Source organism: Dioscorea cayenensis, unplaced genomic scaffold (assembly GCF_009730915.1).
Source record: "Dioscorea cayenensis subsp. rotundata cultivar TDr96_F1 unplaced genomic scaffold, TDr96_F1_v2_PseudoChromosome.rev07_lg8_w22 25.fasta BLBR01000425.1, whole genome shotgun sequence".
Lineage (NCBI taxonomy): Eukaryota > Viridiplantae > Streptophyta > Magnoliopsida > Dioscoreales > Dioscoreaceae > Dioscorea > Dioscorea cayenensis.
In genome coordinates this window covers 49,169-66,026 of record NW_024086816.1, presented here as the reverse complement: position 1 = coordinate 66,026, position 16,858 = coordinate 49,169, and the positions used below count along the sequence as shown (strand labels likewise).

Here is a 16,858-nt window from a genome sequence, read left to right as displayed (position 1 = left end):
GCCCGATTAATATCTGTGCACCACTCACTCATGAAACTCTTTTGGAAACTCAAGATAGATGTTTAAGGGACTAATTAGTTTTGTTTCTTGTTCTATTTTGCTAAAGCAAATGGAAAACAAAAAGAAAAAAAATAGATTGTTTAGTTGTGCATTGGGGATGTAAAGAGCTGCCACCTATGTAGTATGAAGCTATTCTCATAAGCCAGATACTAGCTATGCCTTAATGAGATAAAGAGCTATGTCATGGGATGAGTGAAAGCTACCACCCTGCTAGAAAGAGCTACCACCTCAAAAGTGTGAAAGCCACCTTAGCGGCCTCTTTGGAAAGGGCTACCTTAGAGGATGTGTGAAGCTACTACCATCCTTTTGTTTTGTTATACTTGTAGATAAATAAGTCCCTTGTATTTAGAATATTGAGGAGTATACTTTGGGTTTACTTGAGTGAGTATACACACATTTACATGAGTTCGGATTTGTTGTTCTTTTTTATTCAAGTTTTTCGCTAGAGCATTGATTTTTCGTATTTAGTGTTGAAATTTCCCTTACTCATAGAATGCTTTTCTTGCATGCTTTGGTGAACCTAACGCCGAGCACTTTCAATCTTTCCTTTTTCTACTCTTCAATGTTTTATTTCTTTGCTTGAGGACAAGCAAAAGCTTAAGTGTGGGGGAGTTTGATAAGTGCTTGTGTTTTAAGAATGCGAAGTGTTCTTTCCTTATGATGAGCATTCCTTTTATCAAGTTTAAGAACCAATAAATGTGTGTTTGTGTTCTTTTGGGCATGTAGGGTTGTGAATCTAGGTTTTAAGAAAAGAAGCCAAAAGTAGATCGTGAACGCAGTATTTGGTGGAATCTTGGAAGGAACAAATGCGAAGACACAAGTGGGGCTCTAAGATACGTGAATGTATGCCAACCTCCATTTATTCAAGTCATTACAATGATTTGGAAGGGCACGAAGGCAGTCACATTTGCGTATATCGACTTGTGCATTGATAGCAAGATCTTCACCAATGAGGTCTTTGATTAAAGAAGAGTTGCGATCCACGGCATAAACGTGTGCCCGTTTATCTTGCCTCGATGAAAAGTGTGGAATTGGGAGTGTTTTGGTGGAGTACTGCAGAAGGTCAATGTAGCAAATCATTGTAGCAATACACTGTAGCAGTTATGTTCACAGCAGGTCAAAAATCAGGTTTCCAGAGAATCCACATGCGCGTATGGAAATTCCGCACGCCCATGTGAAAATTCCAAAGGCCCGTGTGGAGAATCCATAGGGGCATGTGGATGCCCGATTCCAGCCCTATTTAAGCCTCGATTCAGCCCGATTTTTAGAGGAATATTTTACCCTTCGCTCCAACTTTTTTCCATGTTTTGAGAGGCCATCGGCTAGGGTTTGTAGAGGCTTTGGCAAGTCTTTGGAGTAGTTCTACGGATTCAACATTGCGCTTAGCTTGGAAGAAGGTTATTAGGGGAGATTTCGTCGGCATCGATCCGGTGAGGTTTGCCCTAGGACGGACAGGGCGACCTTTGGAGAAGACGAGGCTACTCCACAAGACCATCAACATGACTACTGAGGGGGTTTTCCTATGGATTACTTGTTTTTACTTTTGATTTCATTATTGATTGTATCTTGCTCTATGGAGAAGTAAACCTCCTAATGGGTACTTGGATTTTGTAAACCCTAGGATGTTAATGTTTCTTTGACCTTTATTATGCCTTCCTTAATTGATGTTTTTAATTGAGTTTCAATCTTGAATTCTTGTTGAATGATTTCTCCCTTAGAATGACACTAGGGTTGAGAGTTCATAATGGTAACCTTTGTGGATGGGTGACACATGACACGTCCATATATGTGTGTAAACCGCAAGTGCACGGGTGTCAAAGTAATAATCCTAGATGAGTGGGTATCGTATCCACAGAGAGTACAGAATAAAGACACTTAAGTTGTTTCTTAACTAATGTGGAAGATGAATAGTGATATGTGTGACAAAATATGAAATAACAAAAATAAAAGTAACAAGATAGAGAGCACAAGTAAAGGAGAAGGTAAGGCAATCGATAAAGGTGGGGTACCCGGATATTGATCCACCTAGGATAATCGTTTCAAGTGCAAGAACCATCAATTATACTTTCTAATTGACGCAACAATGAGTCATGGAAATCTTTAATTACATGATCCCAAATCTAAGGTCAACCATGCCTAACTCTATACATGTCCTAGAGGAGAGATTAAATAACCTCTCAACCTCGCACTCGCATAGAATTGCAATGAGCTCTAGGGATTCCAAGTGATATACCCTATTCCTATGTATAGACCTAACCTTGGATTCCAAGTGATCCCTTGCCACAATTAAGCCTTAGGTGCTAAAATCACCTTAACGCTTCACTCCATTGCACTCGCAACTAAGCCCCAGCGGAAGGTCATCCCTTAGCCCATTCACTCTACTATGGCCACAAAGAACTCTTGGAACATGGAGGTAGGATAGATCGCGCCGGAGGGGAAAAGGGACGCTCCGCTACCTCTCGACTCACCCTCTTAACCCTCTCCAATCTAGCTTTGTCTAACTCTCATGGTGTGTCACTCACTCACAAGAGTTACCAACAAGAGCTCTCAACCCTAGTGTCACTCTAAGGGAGTATTCATACAATCAAGCATACAAGATTGGAACTCACAATAAACATTAATTAATTGAAAACATAATAAAGAGATTCAATGAAACGAATACATCCTAGGGTTCACAAATACACAAGTACCCACTAGGGGTTTAGCTCTCCATGGAGCTAGATACAATATATGAAATCGAATATAAAAACAAAGCATCCATAGAAAACACCCTCGTTAGTCGTGGTGATGGTCTTATGGAGAGTCCTCTACTCGTCGCAAGGGTCCCTTTGTCTTGCCTAGGATAAACCTCGCCAGATCGGTGCCGATGAAAGCTCTCCCACTAACCTTCTTCCTAACGGTGCGCGATGTTCATGCTGTAGAACCTCTCTAAAGCCCTAGCCAATACCTCTCCACACCCTAGCCACCGCCCTCTTTCAAGTTGGGGAAAAGATAGAGAAAAAAATGCTGAAATCAGGGCTGAAATCGGCTTTTAAAGAGCTGAAATCGGCAATCCACACGCTCGTGTGGGCGCCCCTGTGGATTTTTCAAACTGGTGTGTGTAATTTCCACACGTCCGTGTGGATTCTCTGTTTTTCTGTTTTCTCGGCCGACTGTGAACAGTGCTACTACAGTATTTTTACTACATTTTTTCTACAGTACCCTACTACAGTACTGGTCGAATATACTCCCGAATCCATGCTTTCATCAAGGTAACGCAAACGGGCACACGTTTACATTTTGAATCGCTTTGCTTCTTCAATAACAGACATGTTGGTGGAAATCATGTTCTATATGCACAAGTCAGAATGTTTGAATGTGACTGCCCTTGTGCCCCTCCAAATAGTTGTGCTAACTCGAATACGAGGAGGTTGGCACACATTCCCGCATCTCGAACCCGACCTATGTCTTCGCGTTTGAAACTTAGCAAGATTTCCTCCAAATTAGTGCATTACAACCCATATTGGATTCTTTCTCTCATAATCGGCCTCACAACCCTATCTACATGAAAGTAACATAAATATACACATATTAGCATTAAAACCCGAGAAACGTAATGCTCAACACAAGGAAAGAACACTTCGTATTCTTATCGCACAAGCACTTATCAACACACCATGAGGGTTAGAAAAAGCTAGATTGGAGAGGGTTAAGAGGTTGAGTCGAGAGGTAGCGGAGCGTCCCCTTTCCCCTCCGGTGTGATTTATCCTACCTCCAATTCCTAGAGTTCTTTGCGGTTACAATAGAGTAAAGAACTCAAGGATAAACTCCGCTGGGGCTTAGTTGCACGAGCAACAGAGTGTACCGTTAAAGTGAATTTAGTTTCTGTGGCTTAATTGTGTCTAGGGGTCTTTCGCGTGGACCAAAGGGTTAGATATACATATGGGAATATTGTTTATCACTTGGAATCCCTAGAACTCCATGCATCTTTGCACAATGTGAGATGTTGAGACTGAACGATTTCTCGGCCGAGACATAGTGTAGAGTTAGTCGCGGTTGACCTTGTGTTTGGGACCATGTGCTTTAGGATTTCCACGACTTATTAATCATTAGTTAGGAAGCATAATAGTAGGTTTTGCACTTGAAACATTAGTCCTAGGGCGAGCGTTGTCTGAGTACCCCACTTTTATCAATTGCTTTTCCTCTCATTTACTTGGGCCTCTTGTTCTTGTTTTTTTTTTGTTTTTTCTTACATTACACTTTATCATCACAATCATTATTCATCTTCGCTTGGTTAAGTAGCAATTTTAGTATTTTTATTCCCTACTCCCTGTGGATATGATACCCCACTCACTTGGGGTTTATTACTTCGACAAACCCGTGTACTTGCGCGTCACACACAAGGGGTGTTGTCAACTTCATTAAGAAGTTTCTCACATTTGATGCTCAAGTTATGGCATATCATCATGTAGTCAATAACTTTCTCATCTTTGTTTTGCCTTGAGTTGGCCAAATATGCTATAGTAATTTTATCAGTTACTCTACCAAATCAAACCCCGAAGGTATCTTTTATTTGTTGCCATGTTTGAATAGACTCATATGGTAAATTTGTATACCATTCAAATGCTACCCCAGTTATGCTAGTAGCAAACTGATGTAACAAAAGAGATAGATTGTTACTTGTATCTCCACAAGCTATCACAAAATGAGCCAAGTGTTGATTTTGGTTCACTAAGCCACTGAATTGTTTAACTTAGAAACATTGATACGCCCCTTGCATGACAATGCGTGACAATAAGTATATGGGCCGTATAAATAGTAAAATGTACCCGAGTGGGCCGGGTAATCGAATCCACATAGACTAGTATAGTTCTTGATACTCATTAAATCTCTAATATCTATTTGATTCAAAAATTGGGTTGAAGTATGAATTTAATGAGAATGAAAGATAAGGAAAAGAAATAGAGAGAAAGAAGAAGAGAGACATAGTTTAGTTGAGAAGAGATCAGTGGGAAGGACAGTACCCCAGATTAATCACCTTAATGAATATACGGACTTAAGTAATGATTAAATGACCCATCTCATTGGACCACAGGTAGAACCCTAATGGAGGGTTTGATAACGTATGAACTATTTCTAGGAGTAGATTCAACCCCTTAGCTAATGTATACCCTAACTAGGTGGATCTCTTGATCATAATCTAGACAGCGGATATGAAACTATGGTTAACATGCTTCTTGACTATAATTACAACTATGGGGAACATGCCCACCAAGTTTTGGTCAAGCAACTAGCAGCAATTCCCATGCCAAGTTTTGTACATGTATATCAATGCAATCAACACCAAAGTTTTGCAACTTAGATAACCAAAAGGGAAATCACAAAGAAACTCAATTACCAAAGTATCCAAGTCAATACATCAAAAGTTGAGGTTCATAATATGGCCCATCATGGCTCTACAATGCTGACACACTCCTTGCGTGTGTACCGCAAGTGCATGGGTTATCGAAGTAAAAATTACCGAGTTAGTGGTTAGTTGTATCTACAGTGAATAGTGATCAGAAACATTAGAATTGCTATTTAACTAGGATGACGATGATTCCAAGGCGGTGCAAACAATATCAATGTGAAAAAAAAGGAAATAAAGAAAACAAGAAAGAGAGATGCAATAAAATGAGTGGAAAGACAATCGATAGAAAGTGGGGCACCCGAATATTGCTCACCCTAGGACTATTGCTTCAAGTACAGGACCAATCATTATGTCTCCCAACTAATGTCTAATGAGTTGTTGAAATCCTTCAACATAAGGTCCAAAACCTAAGGTCAATCGTGACTAACCCAACACTATGCCCCGGTGGAGAAATTGTTTAGTCTCAACAACTCACACTGTGCAAGGTTGCTTAAAGTTCTAGGGACTCCAAATGATAAACCTTATTCCCTAATCTAGATCTAACCCTTTAGTCTAGGCGAAAGATCCCTAGTCTCAATTAAGCCCCATCACTAAGGATTACTGTAATGTTTCACTCTATCTCTTGTGCAATTTAGCCCCAGTGGAGTCCCTCTCTTAGTACTTCATTCTATTGTGACCACAGAGAACTCTTGGAACACGGAGGTAGGATAAATCACATCAGAAGGAAAAGGGGATGTTCTGCTACATCTCGACTCACCCTCTCAACCCTCTCTAATCTAGTTTTGTCTAATCCTTATAGTGTGTCACTCATCCATAAGGATTACCAAGATGGATTCTCAACCCTAATGTCACTATAAGGGAAAATCACTACAACAAGCATTCAAGATTGGAACTCAATTAGAACATCAATTAAAAAAAAACATAATATAAGGTCAATGAAACAAAATCATCCTAGTGTTTACAAGTCCAAGCACCCACTAGGGGTTTAGCTATCCATGGAGCAAGATACAATCAATAATGAAATCACAAGTAAAAACATGCAATCCATAAGTAAAACCCCATGTAGTTCGTATCAATGGTCTTGTGAAGTAGCCACGTCTTCTCCAAAGGTTCCCTCATCAAGCCTAGGGCACACCTCGTCAAATTGATGTTGACGAAAGCTCCCCTAATAACTATCTTTTAAAAGAACGCGGTATTGAAGGCCGTAGAACCACTCCAAAAACCTTTCCAAATCCTCTCCAAACCCTAGCCGTGAGCGCCTCCAAAGTTGAGAAAATAATGGGCAAAAGATCCCTCAAAATGGCTAAAATCATGATTTAAATAGGGCTGGAATCAGGCATCACACGCCCATGTGAATCTCCAGAAAACTGATTTTCTACGCTCTGTTAACAGTAACTACTATAGTAATTTGTAACTGTACTTTGCTACATTACTTCACCAAAATACTCCCGAATCGATACTTTTCATCGAGGCCACATGAACGGGCACACATCCATGCGGAAGATCGCATTGCGTCTTCAATAAATGTCACATTGATGAAGGTCTTGCTAGTATTGTATAAGTCGGAACACACGAATGGGGGGTTGGCACACAATCACATGTCTTTGAGCACAACTTGTGTCTCCGCGTTTGTTCACTACAAGATTCTATCAACAAAGTGCATCTACGATCTGCTTTTGGCTCCTTTCTTCCACTATTGTCTCCATAACCCTATATGCACAAAAGAACACAAATACACATATATAAGTGATAAAATCTAAGAAAAGTAATGGTCCATGTATGAAAATAATACTTTGTATTACTAATACACAAGAACTTATTAAACTCTCCCACATTGAAGGTAGCTTTCACACTTTCGAGGTGGTAGCTCTTTCTACCTGGGTGGTAGCTTTCACTCGTCCCAAGAGATAGCTCTTTCTCTCATTAGGGCATAACTAGTATCCGACTTATGAGAGTAGGTCCATACTTTATAGGTGGTAGCTCTTTCCACTCTTACTGCACAAACAAAACAAACCTAACTTTTTCTTTTCTTTTCATTGAACCATTTTTTTCCGAAGAAATTAAAATAAGAAATAACTAAACTAGTCCCTTAAACATCGAACTTGAGTTTCCACAATGTTTAATGAGCGAGTAGTGCAACAAGTGAAGAAATAAAAGTAGAGATGCCTCAAGCGTCAATGTTTGCTACTGTCTACTCTGCTGCTGCTTGTGGATCAGTTAGTGCTGCTAGAACTGGTGATGGTGGTGCTGGTGATGCCTGAGTGCTACGGGGTCTCATCACGAACGGGGAAGTCACGTCTTGCTCTAGTAGCTGCTGCAGAAGTCAAGACGCGCCATAACCTCCGCGTGGTTCGTGGCTTGTGTCGCACGAACCTTAGCCAAGTCTGCTTGTAACACCACCACAGCACTCTCGAGCCTCTCAAAACGATTATTTGCTCGAGTTAGAGAGTAAATCCATAAAGGTGGTGGCTCCTGTGCTGTGGGTGGTGCCTCTGTCTCCATCTGCTCCTCCCATTGCTCAGGAACAGGTTGAGACCCCTCGGCTGCATCTCCCTCGGCCTCGACTAACTCTGATGGGGGAATGTTTATCATATACACCCCATCTCAATACCTCTTGATTATACCCATCTGCCGCATAGTCTCTAAGCCGAAGGGTGCTAGTACTACAATCTTGTCAGCCACCCTAATTGCGTCCAAGAGTCCCATACCTATAATGAGTCTTATAATATGAATCTGGCGTACTAGCCCTGGAGGCACAAGTTCTCGGCCAAGATGTGCTCAAGATGAATCGGGTCGCTCTGCATCATGGAGTACAAGTACAATAGCTCCTGTCTGCTCAATACCCCTGTGTTGTCACCACGCCCGTTCATTGATCGGCTGAGAACGACGTGGATGTACTTGTACGCTGGTCAAGAAAGATAAGTAGCCTTTGAAAATCCCGGCTCATACTAGCCCTGACCACATAGTGTCCTATATGCTCTCTAAGGGGTTAAACTACCCGGATAATCGGTCGGTAGTCGATCGTATTCCTCAGTGTCCATAAACGCCTCATCATATAAACCAAGTCTAACTAAAAATTGTGTGACGCTCATATTGTGATACTGCCTGAATGCTTTAAACTGTATGGCGTCGATACTATCAAAGGTCCTATAAGACTGGTCTAACTGAAAGGATGCTAACACCTAAAATGTTAGTATACGAAATGCAGGCTCATGAATAGACAACAATTTGCTCCAACTGCCTACGGTAAGAAGCTCCTCAACCTCATCGGCCATGTCATTGATAAGTGCTTGTGTATCATTAATATGAAGTATTATTTTCTTACGATGAGCATTACTTTTATCAGGTTTAGCGCTAACACATGTGTATTTTGATACTTTTGTGCATGTAGGTTTGTGAAGCTAAGTATTAAGAAGAGAAGCCCAAGTAGATCATGAATGCACTATTTGGTTGAATCTTGGAAGGAACAAACGCGAAGTATCACACTATGTAGATACTGTAGCAGATACTGTTCATAGCCGACCAAAAATAAGGATTCTAGAGAATCCACACGGGCGTGTGGAACATCCACAGGCCCGTGTGGATACCCGATTCCAACCTTATTTAAGCCATGATTCAACCTGATTTTGGGGGCCATCTTTCATCCTTTTCTCCAACTTTTCTCTATCTTTTTGGAGGTCGTCGGCTAGGGTTTAGAGAGGCTTTTGGCTAGTCTTTGGAGTGGTCCAACGAATTTAACACCGCGCTTCTCTTAGAAGAAGGTTATTAGGGGAGCTTTCATCTGCATCGATCCAGCAAGGTGTGCCCTAGGCCGGACAAGGGGACCTTTAGAGAAGAAGAGGCCACTCGACAAGACCATTAACATGAATACCGAGGGGGTTTTCCTATAGATTACATGTTTTTACTTTCGATTTCATTATTGATTGTATCTTGCACCATGGAGAGCTAAACCCTTAGTGGGTACTTGGATTTTATAGACCCTAGGATGTTTTTATTTCATTGACCTTTTATTATACTTTCCTTAATTGATGTCTCTAATTGAGTTCTAATCTAGAATGCTTGTTGAATGATTTCTGCCTTAGAGTGACATTAGGGTTGAGAGACCATCTTGGTAACCTTTGTGGATGAGTGACACACTGATAAGTGCTTGTGTGTTAAGAATACGAAGTGTTCTCTCTTTACAATGAGCATTACTTTTATTAGGTTTAAGCGCTAATACATGTGTATTTGTGTTCTTTTGCGCATGTAGGGTTGTGAAGTTAAGTATTAAGAAAAGAAGCCAAAAGTAGATTGTGAACGCACTATTTGGTGGAATCTTAGAAGGAACAAACACGAAGACACAAGTGGGGCTCTAAGATACGTGAATGTGTGCCAACCTCTATGTATTCAAGTCATTACAATGAGTTAAAGGGGCACGAAGGCAGTCACATTTACTTATCCCGACTTGTGCATTGATAGCAAGATCTTCACCATTGAGGCCTTTGATTGAAGAAGAGTTGCGATCTACGGCATAAACGTGTGCCTATTTATGTTGCCTCGATGAAAAGTGAGGAATTGGGAGTGTTTTTGCGGAGTACTGTAGTAAGTTACTTCAACAAATCACTGCCGTAAATCACTATAGTAGTTACTGTTTACAGCCGGCCGAAAATCAGGTTTCTAGAGAATCCACATGGGCATGTGGAAATTCCACAGGCCTGTGTGGAGAATCCACAAGGGTGTGTGGATGCCCGATTCCAACCATATTTAACCTGTGATTCATCCCAATTTTTGGAGGAATCTTTCATCCCTTTTTTCTATCTTTTCTCCAAATTTTGAGAGACCTGTGGCTAGGGTTTAGAGAGGCTTTGGCAATGTTTTTAGAGTTGTTTTACTTCTTTAACACCTCGTTTCTCTTCAAATATAGTTATTGGGGGAGCTATCATCGGCACCGATCCGACGAGGTGTACCCTAGTGGGTACTTGGATTTTGAACCCTAGGATATATTTGTTTCATTAACTTTTTATTATGCTTTCCTTAATTGATGTCTTTAATTGAGTTCCAATCTTGAATGCTTGTTGAATGATTTCTCCCTTAGAGTGACACTAGTGTTGAGAGTCTATATTGGTAATCCTTGTGAGTGAGTAACACACCATGAGGGTTAGACAAAGCAAGATTGGAGAGGGTCGAGAGGGTGAGTTGAGAGGTAGCGGAGCGTTCCCTTTCCCCTTCGGTGTGATTTATCCTACCTCCATGTTCCAAGGGTTCTTTGCGGTCATAATAGAGTAAAGGGTTAAGGGATGAACTCCGTTGGGGCTTAGTTGCGCAAGCAACAGAGTGAAGCATTGAAGTGACTTTAACACCTGGGGCTTAATTGTGACTAGGGATCTTTCGCTTGGACAAAAAGGGTTGGATCTATATATAGGAATAGGGTTTATCACTTGGAATCCCTAGATCTTCTTGCAACTTTACAAAGTGTGAGGTGTTGAGATTGGTTGATTTCTCCGCTGGGACATAGTGTAGAGTTAATCATGGTTGACCTTAGGTTTGGGACCGTGTATTTAAGGATGTCCATAACTTATTAAGAATTAGTTAGGAAGCATAATAGTTGGTTTTGCACTTGATGCAATAATCCTATGAGGAACAATATCTGAGTACCCCACTTTTATTGATTGCCTTTCCTCTCATTTATATGTGCCTCTCTTTGTTATTTTCTTTAATTTGTTTGCATTGATCTTTGTCCATACAATCATTGTTTCATTTCCACTTAGTAAAGTAGCAATCTTGGTGTTTCTATTCCTTATTTTTTGTGGATGCAATACCTCAGTCACCTGGGATTTATTACTTTGACAAACCCGTGCACTTGCAGATCACATGCAAGGGGTTGTCACACACCATGAGGGTTAGACAAAGCAAGGTTGGAGAGGGTCGAGAGGGTGAGTCGAGAGGTAGCCGGGCATCCCCTTTCCCCTTCGATGTGATTTATCCTACCTCCACGTTCCAAGAGTTCTTTGCTGTTATAGTAGTGTGAAGGGCTAAGAGATGAACTCCGCTGGGGCTTAGTTGTGCGAGCAATAGAGTGAAGCATTGAAGTGACTTTAGCACCTGGGCTTAATTGTGACTAGGGATCTTTCTCTTGAACCAAAGGATTAGATGTACATATAGGAATAGGGTTTATCACCTAGAATCCCTAGAGCATCTTGCAACTTTACACAGTGTGAGATATTGAGACTATTTGATTTCTCCGCCAGGGCATAATGTAGAGTTAGTCACGCTTGACCTTAGGTTTGGGACAGTGTATTCAAGGATGTCCATGACTCATTAAGCATTAATTAGAAGGCATAATAGTTTGTCTTGCACTTGAAACATTAGTTCTAGGGGGAGCATTGTTCGAGTACCCCACTAATATCTATTGCCTTTCCTCTCACTTATTTGTATGTCTCGTTCTTGTTTCTTTTAATTTTGTTTACATTGCATTTCATCAATATAATCATTATTCATCTTCACTTGGTTAAGTAGCAATCTTAGTATTTTTATTCCCTACTCCCTGTCGATATGATACCCCACTCACTAAGGATTTATTACTTCGACAAACCCGTGCACTTGCGGGTAATACGCAAGGGGCATTGTCAGTCATTTGTAAGCTTAATCTCTCTTAAAGCACCCACGTCTGGAAAATAAGTCTGTCCAAACTTAAGCTTCGCCAATCTCTCAAAATAAGCTTGATGTTCGGGAATCACAAATTCCATATGTTCCGGCTCTAGAGAATGCTCATGTGGACGCTTGCTGGCTTGTTTCTTCAATCTAGGGGCCATATCTGCAGTAATTGAAAATAATATCAATCAAATAAACTCACAAAACAATATTGCAGAAATCCACACGGCTGTGTGGAAATTCCACATGCCCGTGTGGATCCACGGGGCGTGAAAGTCACATGGACACTATGCTAACATCCAAAAATACATCACAAATTTGCTTCTAAAATCATTCTTAAGCTTGCACCAACCATTTAACATGTAAACGAAGTAGAATCCATTAGATTTAACTAAAATAAATCAAGATTGGTGAAGAACAAGAGAATGAGGGTTTACCGACGAAATGAGGATGAAAACGTTGAAAATGGACGGAAAAATCGAATGAAAACCATCTAAATCGTCGGTGAGAAGTTGGGAGAGTGAAAAGATGCCTTCGGTTGAGAGTTTGGAAGTGATAAGATGAAGAAACACAAATAGGTTTTAAAGAAAAGTCGTGCCTCTTGGCGTTCTGTACATCCACATAGGCGTGTGGAAATTACCTACGCTCGTGTTACTCCACAGGAGATCTCACATAGGCAGGTACATGCCCCTGTGTGCTCTCTATATGGCTTAACTTGCCTCTGAACGCATCCACACAGGCGTGCGGAAATTCCCCACTCCTGTGTGCCCAACCCACAGCGGCACCAACATGCCCTTGTGGCTTCTCTGTCCACCCAAAAAATTTGGCTAAGTGTTTCACACGTCCCTATGTAAATTCTACACGGGCGTGTGGATACTCATAGGGGCACTCGCAAGCCCCTGTGTCTTCTTAAGATGGAAGAGAACTCTTTGCAGAGTTTCACACGGGTGTGTGGAAATTACCCACGCCGCTGTGTAGTTCACAGTGTCATCCACAGTGGCCAAGCACTAAACACTCCTATGTCTTCTCGGGATAGAGTTCTAAACTCTGCAGAGAAACACATGCCCGTGTGGAAATTACCCGTGGGCATGGGTCGTTTATAGGGGTAGACACACGCCCCTGTGTCCTCTCAGGATGAGCTCTGAATGAAAACACACGCCAGTGTCTCAATTCCACATGACCGTGTATCTACTCTAGATGACTTTTAAAAAATCACAGACTCTGCAAAAAATTTCTGCACACTTATACACATATAGAGGCTGCATATACTATGAACAACTGACTAGAGAATTATGGAAAACATGCTCAAATGACCAATAAACATCGCCAATCACAATTAAGCATATGAAAACACCAATGATCCATGAGCAAAACACAACAATAGCATGTAAAAGATTAAGACACCAACACTAAAGCTCTTATTCATGCAAGTGTTAAACTAAAACCTAGAAAAATAGTAAAGACTTGGGTTGCCTCCAAAGAAGCACTTGTTTTATGTCACTAAGGTTTGTGTAACTTTTCTTACCTTACAGGGGCTCATAAATGAAGGTTTCCCTCTTACCAACAACCTGAAAGCATTATGAACATAATATTTTCAAGGTAGAGGCAGAGTTATCGAACTTGATACCACACAAAGGTTCGTCACTCTTACTCCATCCTTGCACATCCCCATTAGCATTGGGGTGCTTCTTGTGGCATCTCCTTGCTTGCTTCATCTTTTGGATCATCCTCTTCATGATCCACGGGGCAGGTTGCACCTTGTCCTTTAGACCAAGCATCAAAACTTCCTTATTCTCCACCTATTGATCTAGCAATCCCTCGTACGGGTATGGACACATCATTTCCTACAAGTATTCATTGATTAGCTCATCAGTAGTGTCAAGGAAATACAAAGTATCATCGAAATCAAGAGAGTGTCTCATTGTTTCGGTGAGGTGGTATGTCAACTTGTCATCACCAACGCATAAGGTCAACTCCCCACCGTCCATGTCAATAAGAGCCTTGGAAATGCTCAAGAACGGCCTTCCAAGTATCAACAAAACATCGACATACTCATCAACATCAAAAACTACAACGTCCATAGGAAATATGTACTTGTCGACCTTAACAAGTACGTCTTCGATGAGGGCCCTTGGATGCCTAACTGTTCTGTCCGCCAATTGAAGTGTCATCCGAGTGGGCCTAGGCTTTCCCAAGCCTTGATTTTGGAAGAAAGTATAAGGCATGACGTTGATGCTAGCCCCTGAATCCTCCAATGCCTTTTCTTCACCCAAATTACCAATGTTGCATTCAATGATAAAGCTTCCAGGGTCCTTCTTCTTGTTCAAAATATTCTTTTGGAACACCGCCGAATATGAAGCATCTAGAATCACATATGCACTCTTCTCCAACTTTCTCTTGTTCGTCAAGAGGTCCTTCAAAAATTTTGCATAGAGAGGCATTTGAGATAACACATCTACAAATGGAATATTGATGTGTAACTGCTTGAATAGACCCAAGAACTTCTAGTATTACTCACCATTTTTGTTGTTCTTCAATCTTGAAGGATAAGGGATTCTTGGCTTGTAATATGAGGATGCCACCTCCTTCTCTTTTATTATTTCCTCAACCTCCACGACCTCGGGTGCTTCCACATTGGTCTTCTCACTCAGAAGCCTACCCTCCACTTCATGACCACTTCTGAAAGTGATTGCCTTCGCATGTTCTCTTGGGTTGGTTTTTGTATTGCTAGGCAAACTTCCTTAAGTTCTTTCCTAGAGTGACTTCACAATTCGGCCCACTTGATTCTCCAAGTTGCGCAATAAAGCGGTGTGGTTGCGAAGTGTGGCCTCAACCAATTGAAATCTTGTATCCGAGGATTGAATGAACTTGGTTAAGGCCTTTTCTAGGTCAGTCATTTAGTGTTCCTATCCTGAAACTCGATTCTCCATATTCGAGGCTTGTTGTTGTTGTTGGAAATCCAGTGGTGCCATATTTGTTGGCCTTGATTACTCCAAGAAAAGTTTGGGTGGCTCCTCCACCCTGGATTGTAGGTATTGCTATATGGATTTCCTTGACATCTCATTGCATTCCCTAAAAAATTCACTTGTTCAACCGATGATGTACCACTAATAGAAATCCTGCAATCAGATGGGGCATGTCCCCCCTCCACCACACCCAGTGCAACTCTTCATAGCCGCCACTCTATTAGAAGTTAGAGTGTCTAACTTCTTACTCAATGACTCAACTTGGGCCGCTAATAAAGTAACTGCATCAATCTCATGAAGTCCGGCTACCTTTTTTCTGTCGCTTATATTCCACTGATAACTATTCATAGACATTTCTTCAATGAGATATCGGGCTTCTTCAAGGCTCATGCAACCTAATGTACCTCCTGTTGCAGCATGAAGTAACTGCTTCATGCTTGGGTTAAACCCACTATAGAAAGTCTGAATAATCATCCACTCGGGGAGCTCATATTGAGGACATTTCCACAGGAGCTCCTTGAACCTATCCCATGTCTCAAATAGAGACTCCAATTCTGTTTGCACAAAAGAGGATATTTCTTTCATAAGCTTTGCAGATTTTCCGGGAGAGAAATATCGGGCAAGAAAAGCTTCTACCACCTCCTCTAGGGGTGTCAAACGGGTTGTGCCGCTCGGGCTTGGCACGGCCAGGCACGAGTTGGGATGTGCTTGGCCCAAGCATGGTGTCAATAAGGCTTTTAGTTCTATATTTTTAAATTTTAGGATATTTTTTTATATTTTTTTTAGCAATTCAGGGTATTTTTTTTTATATTTTTGGGTTTAAAATAAAAAATATAAATATAATATAACTGGGCCGGGCAACGTGCTGGGCCTACCTTGGTGGTTGGGGGCCGCGCCGGACCAACACGATTTCTAGACGGGCCGTACCGGCTCGAGCATGCATAGTGCATGGACCGTTGTTGGCCCGGGTCATGCCGGGCCGGGCAGGCCCATTTGACACCACTAACCTCCTCCCATGTAGTTATCGATGCTCTAGGTAACGAATGTAGCCATTGATTCGCTTTCCCTTTCAAGGAAAATGGGAAGGCCCTCAAATTGATAGCATCATCCGTAACACCATTGATCTTGAGCATGTCGTACACTTCCAAGAAGTTCTCTATGTGATTGTTTTGATTCTCATTGGCCAAACCATTAAACTATGCCGATTGTTGTTGGATTTGGATGAATGCTGGCTTGAGCTCAAAATTCCGAGCTGTAATCGGTGGCCACACAATACTGGATTGCATGCCAAGAATTGCTTATCTAGCATAATCTGAGAGTGTCTTTTGCTGCTCATTCTGGTATGCGATGTTATCAGACCATTCAGCTTCTATCTGAGCTTGATTTGACTGTTCTTACACAGGTTCTTTTCTCCTTATATGAATTGTTCTACCAATGTCCGGATCTCCTTCAACCAATGTCGAAGGATTTCCTCCAGTCATAAACTGGAGCGGTAACCAAAGAAAGAAAATAAAATCAGAATGATGGAAGAATAAGAAAGTGTGAAATATAACAAGTGATGAATAACTAAATTAGCAAAGTGCAAAGTGTTTCCAAAACACCTATTCCCCGGCAATAGGGCCACAATCTTGACACACCCTTTGCATGTGTACCGCAAGTGCACAGGTTATCGAAGTAATAATTACCCTGGTGAGTAGGTAGTTGTATCTACAGAGAATAGTAATCAGAAACACTAGAATTGCTATTTAACTAGGATGACGATGATTCCAAGGTGGTGTGAACAATATCAATGTGAAAAAAAGAATTAAAGAAA

General features: G+C 41.3%; 1 non-coding gene across 1 annotated transcript; it reads left to right on the top strand.

Moving 5' to 3' along the window:
• Positions 1-15,529: 15,529 nt before the first annotated feature.
• LOC120254354 lies at positions 15,530-15,636 on the top strand. Its single transcript, XR_005534602.1, has one exon. It is a non-coding gene; the product is annotated as a small nucleolar RNA R71 (small nucleolar RNA).
• Positions 15,637-16,858: the final 1,222 nt, after the last annotated feature.